General features: G+C 39.8%; 1 protein-coding gene and 1 pseudogene across 1 annotated transcript in view; both read right to left on the reverse strand.

Annotated features, from left to right (window-relative positions):
- Window positions 1-6,305, reverse strand: part of LOC122123282 — a 39,950-nt pseudogene extending 33,645 nt beyond the window's left edge.
- LOC122123338 (zinc finger protein 157-like) overlaps window positions 1-15,192 on the reverse strand; it is a 537,300-nt gene that overhangs the window by 153,718 nt on the left and 368,390 nt on the right. The window lies entirely within an intron of this gene.

Here is a 15,192-nt window from a genome sequence, read left to right on the forward strand (position 1 = left end):
TAGTAAAGTTTTCTCCTTTGAACACATTTATTGTTTTACATGCTTCGATGTTTTGCTTATTGCGAGTAGAGTTTGAGAAGTGATTCTCCAAGCATGTGTTGTACTCCCTGCTTTATCTGCTGTTGCACACAAGCATAGAAATGCTGGACCATATTCCTATATCATTCTATGTTTAGTTCTTTTTAGGACTCTTCCTACCATCTTTGATAGTTTGTTTGTTTGTTCGATCAAGGTGCTTGAACTCCGGGCCTGAGCGCACTCCCTCAGCTCTTTAGCTCAAGGCTAGCGCTCTACCACTGGAGCTACCTGGTTTTCTGGTGGTTTTATTGGAGATAAAAAAAAATTAGGAGCTGGGCGCTGGTGGCTCATGCCTGTAATCCTTGCTACTCAGGAGGCTGAGATCTGAGGATCGAGGTTCAAAGCCAGCCCGGGTAAGAGAGACCGTGAGACTCCTATCTCAAAAAAACCATCAGAAAACTGGAAGTGGTGTTGTAGCTCAAGTGGGAGAGCGCTCGCATTGAGCTGAAGAGCTGAGGGACAGCGCCCAGGCCCAGAGTTCAAGCCCCACGACCGACCAAAAAAAAAAAAAAAGTATTTCACGGATTTTCCTGCCAATAAAGGCTTTGAACCGTGATCCTCAAATCTCAGCTAGCTGAGTAGCTATGATTACAGGTGTGAGCCACGGGCGACTGGCTTCATCTTTAATAGTTTTATGTACCCAAGAAAAATGCACCAAGGTTCACATTCTTTTCACATCTTTCCTAGCTTTTTTTAGACTTTGAGAGTATTTTTGTTGTTTTTATTTAAAACTATATCCATACTAGCATGTATAAAATAGTTATTTTATCAGAATTTTGATTTGAATTTTTCTCATGACTACTGACATTAAACTACTTTTATATTTTAATGTACTACATGTGTATGTCATTTTTAGAAAAGTCTCTTCAATCTTTTTCCCATTTTAAAATTAGATTTTTTTGTGTAGGTGTTTCTAGAATGATTATCCTTATATTTTCTAATTCATATGGGTTAAAAATCCATTTAGAGATATATGCAAATACTTCTCTCATACCATGCTTTTTTTCCTTTATTGGTAGTGTTTTTCAACATACAAGGTTTTCGTTTGTATTTATTATTCATTTATTTATTTATTTATTTACTTACTTACTTATTTACTTATTTATCTATTGTAGGACATGGGGCTTGAACTCTGGGCTTGAATGCTGTCCCTCAGCTCTTAGGTTCAAGACTAGCACTCTACCACTTTGGCCACAGCACTACTTCCAGTTTTCTGGTGATTTACTGCAAGTAAGAGTTTCACAGCTATACCTGCCCAGGCTGACTCTGAGACCCGATCTTCAGATCTCACCTTTTCAATACCTAAGATTACAGGTGTGATCCACCAGAGACTCACATTGTTTGTTTGTTTCTTTGTTTTTTCCATGATGTACTTTTGGAGTTCTATTTATGGGGTTACTGTCAAATCTTGCTTTCTTATTTGTTTTTCCTCAGTCGTAGGTCCTGAACTGTGGGCCAGGGTGCTTTCACTCAACTCTTCAGCTCAAGGAGAGTACATTTCAAACTGAAGCAAAAGAACACTTCCAACATTTTGCTTATGTGGTGCTGAGGATTCAAACACAGGGCCTCATGCATGCTAAGCAAGCACTCTACCACTGAGCAATCTTCCCAGACCAGTTACTGTCAAATCTGATGCTATGAAGTATTCTTCCCCTTCTCTCTTCTTCTCTTCTTTTCCCTTTCCCTCTGTTCCCCTCCTCTCCACTACTGTCTTGTTCTCTCTTCTTCCTTCTTTTCCCTAACCTTTTGCTTCCCTTCCCCACCTTCTCCACTCATCTTCTTTTCCCTTTATATCTGAGACGAAGACTTGCTAGTATCACTACAATTAGGTTTCTAACTTAGAAACACATGTAAACACATACTTCATGGGTTTCTTGAGCTACTATTGGAGCTTGAACTGCAGGTCTCACAGACAGTCAACTTCCTCACTCACTGTTGGCACTATCACTTGAGCCATACCTCTAACCTGTTCATTAGCTGCTTAGTTTGAGTTGTCTATCCAGGCTGGCTTCCAGACCTCAGTTTCCTCCTTACTAGCTCGGCTAAAATGACAGTCTTGAGCCAGAAGTACTTGCCTTGATTTTTCTTACCTCAACATTTAACATTAACACTTAATTGGATACTACAATGAAACAGTTTATTGTTACTGGTTTATGTAGAATTAATATGCAACCTAAACTGAAATAGTTTATCTTTCAAATTAAGTGTTGTAATGTGTTTTTAACAATTGTAACTGTTCTAACTGTGGTAGATTTTCTTCACTAAGCAAATCGCTTATGCTGAAGGTATTGTTTTATAATTAATGCAATTTAATGTTATTGTGGAGGTGATGTATAGAGAGATATAATGATATGAGTGAGGTAAAAATACCCTTCTTTTCATACAGTGTCTTCCATGCCTTCATTCTCTCCCAAATTCTCCCTCCTATCTCTACTCTTGAGTTGTATATTTTACTTTCATCACCCTATTTCCCTCACATTCTATGGCTCTGCCACACCCACCAGAAGATATACATGTGAATACACCATACAAAATTGAAACCAATTTGTTTTTATTTCCCAAGTGAAGAAAATGGCTCCCTTTAATATTGAATAAATCCCAATGATAGCAGACATATTTTTTTTACATATCCATTCTAGTTTCCTTCTGTTTGTTTTACTGTTAGATTATTAGAAACATATTGTTGGATTTTATCCTGTATTTATGTCATATTTGTCATACTGATTTCTAGACAATTTCTCTTCAGATCTATTCTCAGTGTGTCTGTCTTGGTAAACAAAACAGCTTAGTTCTTTATAAGCAGCATTTAGTAAAGATAATGCCATCCATGTGTGTGTTTCTAGTGACCGTTTGTCTAGTTAGGCAGTCATTAAAATGAATATTACTTCTCCAATCATAATGATAGATTAAAGAAATTATCATTCTTTGGCCTTTTAATCATGTCTTTGTAGACTTTGGTTTTCAGCATAGAACTTTTCAGCATACAGATTTATAATTTGCCTGTTATTATCAATGCTCTGTATCTGTGGAAACACAATTTGTGCTGAGGTCCTTTTCCTTTCCTATCATGACTACTTGTATTTTTTATTATTGATTATTGCTTATGGTATGTTTATATTGATTTACTCTTATTTCTTCATAATTAATGTATGTCCCTTTGGCTTATTGAGTTTTTTGAGTATGTTTTCTTCTGTTCAAATCAGACATTACCTGATATATTTACTATTTTTATATTACAATATTAACATGGCTTCATTTTAGTGATTACTTTGCTATTTATTATATATGTCTCATCTGATATGTATTTCTTAGTTTGCTTTCATGTAACCTGCACACATCCTTCTATACAGTGCAAATCACCTCTAATATAATCTCCAGGGAATCTTTTATACACTGTAAATCACCTCTGATACCTATTACAATTTAAATCTTATTAAATAGTTGTTACAATGCATTGTTCATTGGATAATGCCAGTTTTTTAAAAGGCTGCATGTTTACTATAGGTGCCATACTTTTTCAAGTATTTTGGTTCTATGGTTTGTTGAATCTGTGCAACAAACAAATATGTAAGACCTAATATATTCCTTTGAAAATTCTACTGTAGGTGCTAGAAAGGTGGCTCAGTGGAGAGTGCTTGCCTTGCATGCATGAGGCCCTGGGTTAGGTTGCTCAGGATCACATAACAGAAGGATCTGGAAGTGGTGCTGTGGGTCCAGTAGTAGAGCATGAGCCTTGAGCTGAAGAGCTGAGGGACAGAGCCCAGGCCCAGAGATCAAGCCACGTGAATGTGAAAAGAAAAAAACATACCACAAATAACATAGTGCATATAATAATATTTAAAGGTGCCGGACACAAGTGTCTCATGGTGGTAAACCTGAGACCTGAGGATTTAGATTTCATCTAGCCCTTTCAGAAAGGTCAATGAAACTCTTATCTACAATTAATCGCCTGAAAATCCAGAAGTAGAAATTGATAGATGGCTCAAGTGATAAATCCTTAAGATAAAATGTTCAGGGACAGCACTCAGACAATGAGATCAATACCAAATATTAGTATGTTTTACTGTGATACATGGAAATAAATGCTACTTTTAAAAAGTGGGTGGAATTGTGCAAAAATGCATATTGTTCAATAAGTAATGAAATCAACCGAGTAATCAATCAAGTAATGAAATGAATACCTGGCTTATGGAACTTTGACATACATATATATGTATAAATACCCATATGTATATATGTACGCATACACATGTGTATGTATACATATATGAGTATATGTGTATATATACATATATAAACTCACATGTGTATATATAGACATATGTATGTATGTATCTATACATACATAGGTATATGTATCACCTTCACAATAATTTTTGAAGAATGCAAAAGCAACAGAAACATAGAATAAATTCTTCTATGGATATAGGTAGCATTTGGAGCAGGGAGGGTAAGCAGACATGGTATTGGAGGTGAATATGGTTTTAAAAAGTGTGTGTGTGTGTGTGTTTGTGTGTGTGTGTGTGGTGTGTTTATCAATGAAACTTGCTGACATTGGGTTTTTTGTTTTCATTTGCTCATTTGTTGTTGTTGTTGTTTGACATTCCTGGGGCTTGAACTTAAGTTGTGAGAACAGTTCCTGAATTTCATTATGCTGAAGGCTACCACTCTACCCCTTGAGCTACAACACCAGGGCATCTAGGGGTGTTTGGTAGTTGTTGTTTATTCGGTACTGAGAAATCAAAACCTTGCCTCCATGCATGCTAGGCAAGCACTTTATCACTAAGCCACATTGCCAGCCCCAACCACACAGTTTTAAGAAAGGAGGCAGGGCTGGGAGTGTGGCTCAGTGATAGAGTGCTTGCCTTGCTACATGAGGCACTGGGTTCCATTTCTCAGCACCACATCAGCAGAAAATTCATTGTGACTTATCACCAATTAAATGCCAGAAAACTAGAAGTGACATTCTGGCTGGAAGTGGTAGCATGGTAGCCTTTAGTGAAAAGCCTAGGGAATATGCCAGGCCCTCCTGAGTTTAAACCCCACCACCAACAATTAAAAGAAAAAAGAAACAATCATGAACAAACAAAAACCTAATACTTGCTCATTGCCTTTGTTCTTCTATTTTCTTTGTTCTTGTAACTGTATACGTCATATCATTCCATTTTCTACTTTCTTCCTTTCACTTTGGGGGATTGAACCTTGGTACTTGCACATGGAAGGTGGATACTACATACCAGCCTATTCTTTCTTCTTTTAACATAAAAAGTCTGCTTATAGGACAAGCAAGGTAGTGAAGTGGTACAGGGCTTGCATTGCCTGACTGAGGAGCTGGGTTTTATTCCTCAGGTCCACATGCACAGACAAACCTGGAAGTGGTGCTGTGGCTCAAGTGGTAGAATGCTACCCTTTAGCAAAAGCAGCTCAGGGACAGCACCTGGCCTCTGAGGTCAAGTCTAAGGACCAGCAAAACAAAACATCTGCTCATTTAGTCAATGCTTCCCCTGCAATTTAAAAGACAAACTTACAAGTGACTTTAGTTCACTTTCAATACTACTGTCCTCCTTTCCAGTGAGTGCAGGGGCCGCACACAGAAGAGACTCTATGCCTCTGCTGTCACTTGTAAACTAGCTGTTGTACAGCAGTAAGCATCAACACATACATTTCTGTTATTATTTTGAACACAATGGGCTTTATCAAGGTAGGTCAAAATAAGTGAAGGACACCTTTCCTTTTCACTTATTGGTTGTGATTGTAATGGATCTATCTTGCTGAGGACTTAAGTCCGACACCCTTATCATTTGAGTTCTCTCTGAACTACTTTTCAATTTGTTATCTTCTTAGGACACACACACAAACACACACACACAAATATCCTGAAGAATTTTAACTAGTTCATCAGACAATAGTTTTACTACCAATTCTTCTTGTCCACAGCAATTGTATCATCTACATAAGAAAGGCAATTACATTAGGCCACTGGCTTAACTTGACTAACAGGACCGTGTGTCAACAGTCAGACTTCCTGAAACCTGGCACACCATGTCCCATGCTAGAGGTGCCATGTGCTGCTGATAGAGTACTGATGGATAGCACAGGCCCTGTTCTGGGCTCCTCACTCTTATCCCAAGGGGCTTGCCAGGCTTGCATATTGCATGAAGACTTTGGCACTGCGCTCCTCTCCTCGGCTGGCTCCTCACCAATCTTTTCTTTCCTGTATCTTCCATTTTGCGTTCTGGCCTAGACTATGAGCCCAGCCAACTTCCAACACACCTGATGAAGTCTCCACATCAAACTTTTGGTAACAAACATTTAAATTAGAATGCACATATAAAGATTTGGTTTGGTTTTGCTAAGACCCTTGGACATGTGAAGTAAAGAGGGTTAGCTGTGGATGCCCCAGGTAGTGATCTTCTCAAAGTACTGACAACTCTATAACAGGGACTTCATACAAGGATGTTCGTGATCCAGAAACCTGAACAAAAAAAAATTTAAAAGAACTTCACAATTTATTGAGGAAACAGAAAAGAGAGGTTAGGGTAAGATGTTTTTCAAAGGAGCAGGAAGAATGTACACCTAACAATATGTTAATTATGGGAGGAAAAATGACCTAGAGGTGGACAACAATAAAGATATAAGTGTTCAAGGTAATGGAAGGAGGCCTTGGGTGGTCCCTGAGGTTCTAGTGAAAATCCTATGATAGCCTTGTTCAGTACCCACTGTGCTCAGTATCCCAGCTTCTGTCCCTTCCAGTCACTCTGAGATGCCTCATTCCAGGTTAACCTCAGTAAGAAACAAGGATTCACCTAACATCCTGCTCTTTCATTGGGGTCACGATTGCTTAGGAACTGGAGAGTTTTGGTTAAATACTTAGATCTCTGGAGAGCAGACTCTTCAGGGTCATGACTTTTGAGTCATATGAACTGCCACTGCTGATGATATCACAATGTTCTGTAACATAGATGTGACTATGTTTGTATACTTTATCCAGTAACATCCAATGAACGGCTATTGAAAATAATCTAATTTAGAGTTGAAATCTTTGAACAAAGGTACAACTCTTCTAAAGCCTAATTTTGGATATTGCTACAGGATGAACCTTGTGGTAGGACCGTTGACATTCTGAAAAATTATATAACTTAACCCACTCTTAGTGGTTAGGTTTAGGGTGGATATGTACCCAAGTCATGGTTCACTACTTCTCTTCTCAGGACATAGGAGCTTTTAGAATGAGCTGAAACTAAATATCCTGTCATTCACCCCTGGGAGTGGCCTTGAAATAAAGTGCAATCCATAAGGGAAGAACAACAAAAGTGCTTCTGCACATCTGGACAGAACAGACTGAAAAGAGTATTTCTCCTACATTTGTGTGCACACAGTAGAAGACCATTGTCTTCTCGTTCAAATATATTGGTATTCTGGGATCTTAAATGATCACTACTTGACTCCTTATGATACTGTTTCAAGTATACTGAAATATTTGGCCACATTTTATATGTTGAGATCTCTCTTGGAATGTCTAATTCCACACCTTACAGATGTGGACCACATTGTCCTACATAGTAACTTGAACCTCTGCAAGGACCTATGAACTAGTCAGAAACATAAAGGTATATTCATGTGCATTCACATGACAAAAGATACCAAACTATTTCTGACAATTGTCATTACCCAGGCTTATAAGACATTTCAATATGAACTTCAATTGAGGGACAATGACTATATCCTATGGCGTATTTTAGGTTTCTACAGGAATGGAAAATTTTCTGCACGAAGGCCAAAGAACCCATTTTTACAAAATATCTTCCTTGACCTTGTAGTTCTTTCTACTCAGGGCCTGTGTACTGTCCCTGAGATTTTGTAATAAAGGAACAAATGTGATGACAGTCTATCAACATGATTCACAGACGTACTTGTGGGAAATTTCGTGATAATTGGCGATAACAGTCTCACAGCATTTACTACCTAGTTGGCCTTTCAATTGTGATTTTAAACCTCATACTCTTGAGCAACTAAGAATTCTGATGTGAAGCACCAGTACCCTGTTAGATCAGGAGATCTTAACTACTTGATCCAAGCAGGACTCATGGTTTCCACAGAAGAGGAAATTCATAACATCATATAGACATATGCAAAAGTCCTTTTGTAATCTCAGTAAAGGACTATTTACCGATCATTCTGTAAACCACATCCAAATTCTTCCACTAAATATTTGGAAGAATGCATTCTTTGCACAGATCATATTATTGGTCCTCAGGTTGAATTCAGGGGCAAAAATTCGTGAGGCTTCCTTTACTTTCTATACCAAATGACCTTTTGTGTCACTGATTTTTCACCTTAGAGTCTTGCTTCTTTGTCTGGGTCTTTCAACACACTAATTTTATAATTACATATCACAAATAGCAAACAAGATACACACATATGACCAGATCCATGCTTTTATTGGCTAAGATACCATTTTCATGAAGCTTTTGCATGGGATGGCCTACAAATACTACCTTTCTAATTTCAGCTTCCTGAGTAGCTAAGATTCCACACATGAGAGAGTGTAATTGCTCATTTTTAATTGCTGGTTAAATTAAAAGAAGGAAAGGGTACTTTACCAATTCAGTGAGCATTAGTCCCTTAACTTTTGAGGTCAAGCAAATGTGTTGGCCAAATGATAATAACAAAAATAATAAAATCAAAAACAAAATGTTATCATCAGGGCTACTTTGAATGAATGTGGTATGTTGGTCCATGCCTTTTAATTTCAGCTATACAACAGGCCTAGGTAGAAGGGACTCCAGTCCATGAACCATCCTTTATCAGAAAGCATCCAGTTTGTAAAAATGGGAGAATGAGCTATATCCAAATGGCCAGTGTGTGTGCAGGGTGGTGGGGGGACAAGTAGGAACGCCAAGGGTCTCCTAATCCCCCTATTTTTTTCTTTACTAGGTCTCAGTAGATAAACAGAAGGGCGAACAGTGCGAGGGAAGGGGTTAAGCTAGGAACCTAGCTATATCTGGCAATGTGAAGCCCACTGTTCTTATCTTGTAGATGGAATCCTGGCCAGGATTTAAGGATTCTCTTTGAACAATGAAAATAAATACTGAAATTGTTGAAGGCACAGGAAGCCTGAAGTGAAGCACTGAATGAAACCTCTTATTCACAGAGAGAGATTTCTTCAGAACAGCCCACAGGGCTCATGCTTTGATTCCTAGCTTTTATGGAGGCCAAGATGAGAGAATCTACTTTGAATCTCTTCATGTAACCAAGCAGCTCTGGACATATCTAGAATGACTGGCTTATATAGCATCTGGAGTCTTGGTCTTGGTTTACTAATTAAGCACTTTCTGATGTAAAAGACATTTTTTCTAAATGCCTCCAGGATGTCTTTAATTACAAAACTATACAGTGGCATCTATCTTGGCTCTAGAAATTCTAAATTTAGGTCAACCTTTGTGTTTCTGTAAAAGAAGACACTATATTTGTTGGAAGCCACATTATGGAAGATGGAATACTGCAGTGTTTATTGCACAGCTAGCAGCCTGCAAGCAGCCTGTTGTAACAAAGACTTGCAGTCCACAAATACACTTAGACAGCTTGGAAACAGGACAGAAAGAAAAAAAAGAATAAATACAACACCAAGAAACCAATCAGCACAAAGAGAGTGCTGAATTGGCGCACTATGACGACCAGAGACAAGCCAGGAGACAGGACACAGGACATGATCACAGAGACATGTACCATGGCATCTAGTGCCACTGCTGGTCCAGCCTAAATTGGGCCTAAGCAGGAGGCAGGTCTACAGGAAATTCCAGTCCCAGGCACTGGACTAACAGATTGAGTAACATATCAGCCAAATGCTTACCTTCCAGGGAACCAGCCATACCCATCAGTTGGGTGGCAAGTGATGGATGGGGGCATTTCCTTCCCCATGCATGAAAAAAAGATACCAGACCCCACCATCCACCATGTGGCCAATAGGGAACCAGCCACACCTGACCTCCTTACTTAATATTACTGAATTATTAAATCAATTTATAACATGTTACAGCCTCTTTATCATTTTGTAAACAGTTCAAGAATTTGCTTTATGTTTTTGTTTTTTTTTTCCAAGTAAGGGGTAGGTTTATTCAGTAGACCTGCTGGGACCAGGCAAGGTTGGCACTCCACATGGCTGGGAAAGGCCTGGGAAAGAGAGAGAGCTGGGAAATAGAGAGGAAAGAGAGAGAAAAGAGCTAGAAAAGAGCAGAGAGTGCATCTGGGCCCGGGCTAGGCCTTATCTAGGGTATGGGTGGAGAAAGGTATGGCCACATCAAATTCAGATGTGACCTCAGCGGATGCAGATGTGCCCTCTTCCAGGTGTCCCAGTTGCATAGGTAAGGCAGGTACTGGGTGGAGACTTCGCTGGGGGAGAGTGGAGTCTGCTAGCCATCCAGGAGCAGACCTTATATTCCAGCCTTTTCATAATCCTGAAATAGGGCGGGGATTCTCTCTGGCTACTTCCTGCTGACAAGGGGCATGGACCATAGAGGTAAAAGGCTGGAATTTGGTCTCCTGCCAGAGAAGGCAGTGAGCAGCAGCTGTCCCTTGGTGGTGTGAGTCCTTAGATAAAGTCTGGAGAAGTCTCATGAGCATTGAGGGGCCAGAAAATAAATTCTAGAGAGCAAATAAATGGCAAGAGGAAGGACTTGGGGCTGAAAATATTGGTAGAAATGTCCCTAGCTACTTCTGACATCTGGCGACTAGGTAGAGAAGTCAGGTGACAAAGGCAAGAATATAAATTCCTGTTCCGTTAATAGGTAGACAGGTATAGACATTGGATGGGCAGGCTTCTTACTTCCACTGACCTCCCGGCTCTGGTTAATTTTGAAAGCGCAGGCAAAGTGGCTGATGTGACATCATCTCCTCTTACTCCTCTTCATGTTCCCTTGTTCCCCAGACTGGCTGAGTCTAGGTGCTTATTGCTGGAATGGCTTGTCCCAGTTGGTATTCAAGGAGGTTTCAACTCAAGGCCTGGGCACTGTCCCTGAGTACTTCTGCTCAAGGCTAGCACTGAACCACTTTGAGATATAGTACCACTTGCAGAGTTTGGCTGGTAGAGATAAAGAGTTTTGAGCCATGCTTCCAGTCTGGCTCTTTGTAGGTTAGCTAGGAGATGGAGTCTTAGGGATTTTTCAGCCCGGGTTGGCTTTGAACCGAAATCTTTGCCACAAAAGCCCTTTATTATTTCCAATTAAAGCAACAAGGAGATCAAGTAGAATAAGTATAGCTTACCTGGTTCTTATCAAGAATTGACCGACAAATATTCTGGAATGACAAAACTTCTTAGATGTGAGAATCTTAGCACAGATATGCCCAATATTTTAGAGTCATGTAGTCAGTACCAGAATACACAACACAAAACAAAAAAAGCAAAACTCAAAACCTAAAATTTCAACAACGTTTAGACATCTTTGCTAACAAAGCACTTCAGATGGTTGGGCCTCAGTTACCAAGGCCTGTGAAAAGAGCAACTTGTTAGCAAGGCACCTTAGAATAGATGGAGTAGTAAGCTTGGTGGAAGGTTAAGGGTCAGATGGGGCCAAACCTTTAACCCACCATGTGACCAAGATGGTGAACTCAAGATGGCGAATTTCTGAAAAAAATGCAAAGAAACCCTGAACAAATAGATGAAGCCTACATTGGCTAGCCTTTGAGAGGGAACCTAGAGGGGGGTCCCCGGGACCCAGTCTTCAGGGCACAAGGCAAAATGTAGAAAAGAGAAAGGGTGAGATAGGGAAAGTTGAACATGAATGGTAGAGAGAGAGCAAAGAGAGCCTGAAAGTAAACAGACTTCTGACCATTTACAATTGCAGTGGCAAAAACTGTCTACATCAGAGAATGGCATAAAAATGAGGCACTCTGGCTTTCCAGGGAGTGCAGGAGGCATTTCAAAGGGGTTTCACGGCTCAGGCATGATTCGCAGCACCCCATTAAATGAGTAGGAGAGTTAGTCTGGTGAGTGAAGGAGAGATGACCAGGCAGAAGTGGCGTCCCGACTTCCCCCAGAGCCCTCTAGAGAGAAATGGCCAAGCCCCCAAAACCAAGTGCCCTTGACTTCACAGGTGACTGGCCTTTCAGCTAAAGGCCATATTAGCTCTCTCTGGCATGGCGCCACATCTGGACAGAGACTGAGCAACAGAGAGTAGAGAGTAGAGAGTAGTTTCACTCACCAGAGTAGAGAAGTGGTGTGGACGTGGATGTGAAGGCCAGCAATGGTATCGATGCGCTGTGTCTGTAGCAGACTGATGGGTTCACAAAAGGCCATCAGAACTGTGGGTCTTCCTCAGAAGAAAAAGGGAAAAACAAACAGAAAAAGAAAAACGAGGGAAAAAAAAGAGAGAGGCATCCCAGCTATCCTGACTTTAAGCCCTTTATCCAAGTTATGGCACCATTTATGTTAGGTTTTTAAAAAGAGGTAGCTGAGTAAGAGCTTCACACACATGGTACCCAGGTAAGGGGTAGGTTTATTCAGTAGACCTGCTGGCACCAGGCAAGGGTGGCACTACACATAGTGGGAAAGTCCTGGGAAAGAGAGAAAGCTGGGAAAGAGAGAGGAAAGAGAGAGAAAAGAGCTAGAAAAGAGCTAGAAAAGAGCAGAGAGCAAGAAATTGCTTTTTGTAACAGCCATTTTTCTTGAGCCCAACCTCTGAAAGAATAATTCTCACATTCACCAAAAATTAAACATTCTTCTTTTGAATAGTTCATTTCTTCCTTCTTCCTCATTCTTTCCCTTCCTCTTTCCCACTCTCACTTCCCTCCTTCCTTCCTTCCTTCCTTCCTCTCAGGTCCTAGAAGTGATGCTGTAGCTCAAGTGGCAGATGGTTTTATTTTTTTGTTAACTTCAATTTTTGTAAGAGATTGATTAATATTTTTGTGTGCTTGATTATTTCCGCTAATGTCATATCCACTTTGGCCCTCTATGAGATAACACAGGTGTGACACATCATCCACACTTGTGTTTTGTAATAGCTCACACAGCAGAACAACTAAATGGGCTAAGAGTGAATCAATCATAAGTTGCTCATCACCAGTGATTAATTAAAGAGCAAGCACTGAAGACACTTTGGGGTTCTCCCCCAAGGCAAAATGCAGAAATTCTAGTCTTTATTATCCATCATTTTTTTTAAATATATATTTTATTGTAAAGATACTGTAAAGATTGGTTATACCATTATATGAGTTAGCTAATGAATACATTTCCTATTGAGCATTGTTACCCCTCCGATAAAGACTTTATTGCTATGTATGGACTGCAATAAGGACTAATATCTTCCATTAAATCTTCCATTCAAAAACTGAACTGGAATAAGTAGGTCATTTGTACTATAAGGCATGGATCACACATACAGAGGGAGACTTAAGGGAGCAGTAGAAAAACGGTTGTTCTCATGTTCTTGCTTTCTATCATAACAGTCTTTACTCATCTATTGTTCCCATAACCATGTTGGAGATGATCTGAATCCAGTCCCAAAGGCCCAGAACTCATATTTCTAAGAAGAGTTTATCAAATTACCCTGAAACACCATTCCTTAGTATAAAAGACACAAGTTAATAACTTCAATCTCTGAATTACTTGTCGTGACTGGTTATTTCTACATGCTTTGGATAATATTGAACGACACCACCCCGACTCAACACTATGAGAGGATGAGAAATGTTGGCTCAAAGACAGCTGAAGAGTGAAGAATGGTTTCCAATCACACCTAACTTACCCATGCCATGAAGAATTTCTGTGTATAATTTACAGAGGTTTTCTGACAAAGATTTTCCTACATTGGGTTTCTTTCCTGGGTGATTTTTTTTTGAGGGGGTGGTAAGGTCGTGGGGCATGAACTCTGGGCCTTGGCACTGTCCTTCAGCTCTTCAGTTCAAGGCTAGTGCTCTACCACTGGAGCCACAGTGCCACTTCCGGCTTCTTTCTTTTTGCTTATGTGGTGCTGAGGAATCCAACCCAGGGCTTTAAGCATGCAAGGCAAGCACTATAACACTGAGCCACCTTCCCAGCACCTTCTGGGTGAATATTTTAATAATTGCTGAAGATTGCCTTATGGTTGAAAGACTTCCTCTCATGTTTATATTTACAGAGATTCTGTCATGTGTCCAGGTCTCTGATACCTGTACAGATGTGACTTCTGACAAAATGTTTTCTATACTCATAATTCCTCTCCTGTGTATGATCTCACATATGCTGACGACTCATTTCTGATTGAAAGTCGTTTCAAATATGTTCTATTCACTACTTTATTTCTCCTATGTGAGTCAGTTCTCTGATGAACACTGAGGTATTCCTTTCAGATCAAAGGCTTTCCACATTTGTAATATTTTTAAGATTTCTCCGCTGTGTGTTCTATGAACTTGGATCCATGAATACTTGGTAAAGGACTTTCCACATTTGAGATATTTGTATTTTCTCGTCTGTGTCTGTTCTCTGATGCAAACTGAGTTATGACTTTTCTAGAAAACCTTTCCATTTTTCCTACATATGATTTCTCTTCTTTGTGTGTGAGAGTGTGTTTCTGTTTCTGTGTGTCTGTGTGTTTTGGGTGTTCTGTGATGAACCCTGAGCTGTGTCTTCTAGTTGCAGCACTCCACATCTGCTATATCATAAGGTCTCTATCCTGTATTGGTTCTGTATTGCAATTTCAATTTTCTTACAGATCAAAGACTTTCCCATTTGGTACAATCCTAAGTTATTTCATTTGTGTGAATCAACTTATGTGTGTTAAGCTGTGACCTCCAGGTCTTTCCACACTGGTTGCATTCATAAGGTTTCTCTCCTTGTGTTCTGTGATGGATGTTAAGCTGTGCCTTCCAGGTGAAAGAATTTCCATGCCTGCTACATACATAACATTTCTCTCTGGTGGGTTTTTTTCTGATGGACAGAAAGTTGTATGTTCTGGGTGAAAGATTTTCCACATAGGTTACATTCATAAAATTTCTCTCCTGTGTGTGCTCCCTTGTGGACAGTAAGTTGTAGCTTCTGGCTGAAAATTATTTCCACACATATGATATTCATAAGATTTCTTCCCTGTGTGTTTTCTGATGGACAGTGAGGCATGACTTCCAGGTGAAAGACTTTCCACA

Source organism: Dipodomys spectabilis, unplaced genomic scaffold (assembly GCF_019054845.1).
Source record: "Dipodomys spectabilis isolate Male_0828 unplaced genomic scaffold, ASM1905484v1 ptg000227l, whole genome shotgun sequence".
Lineage (NCBI taxonomy): Eukaryota > Metazoa > Chordata > Mammalia > Rodentia > Heteromyidae > Dipodomys > Dipodomys spectabilis.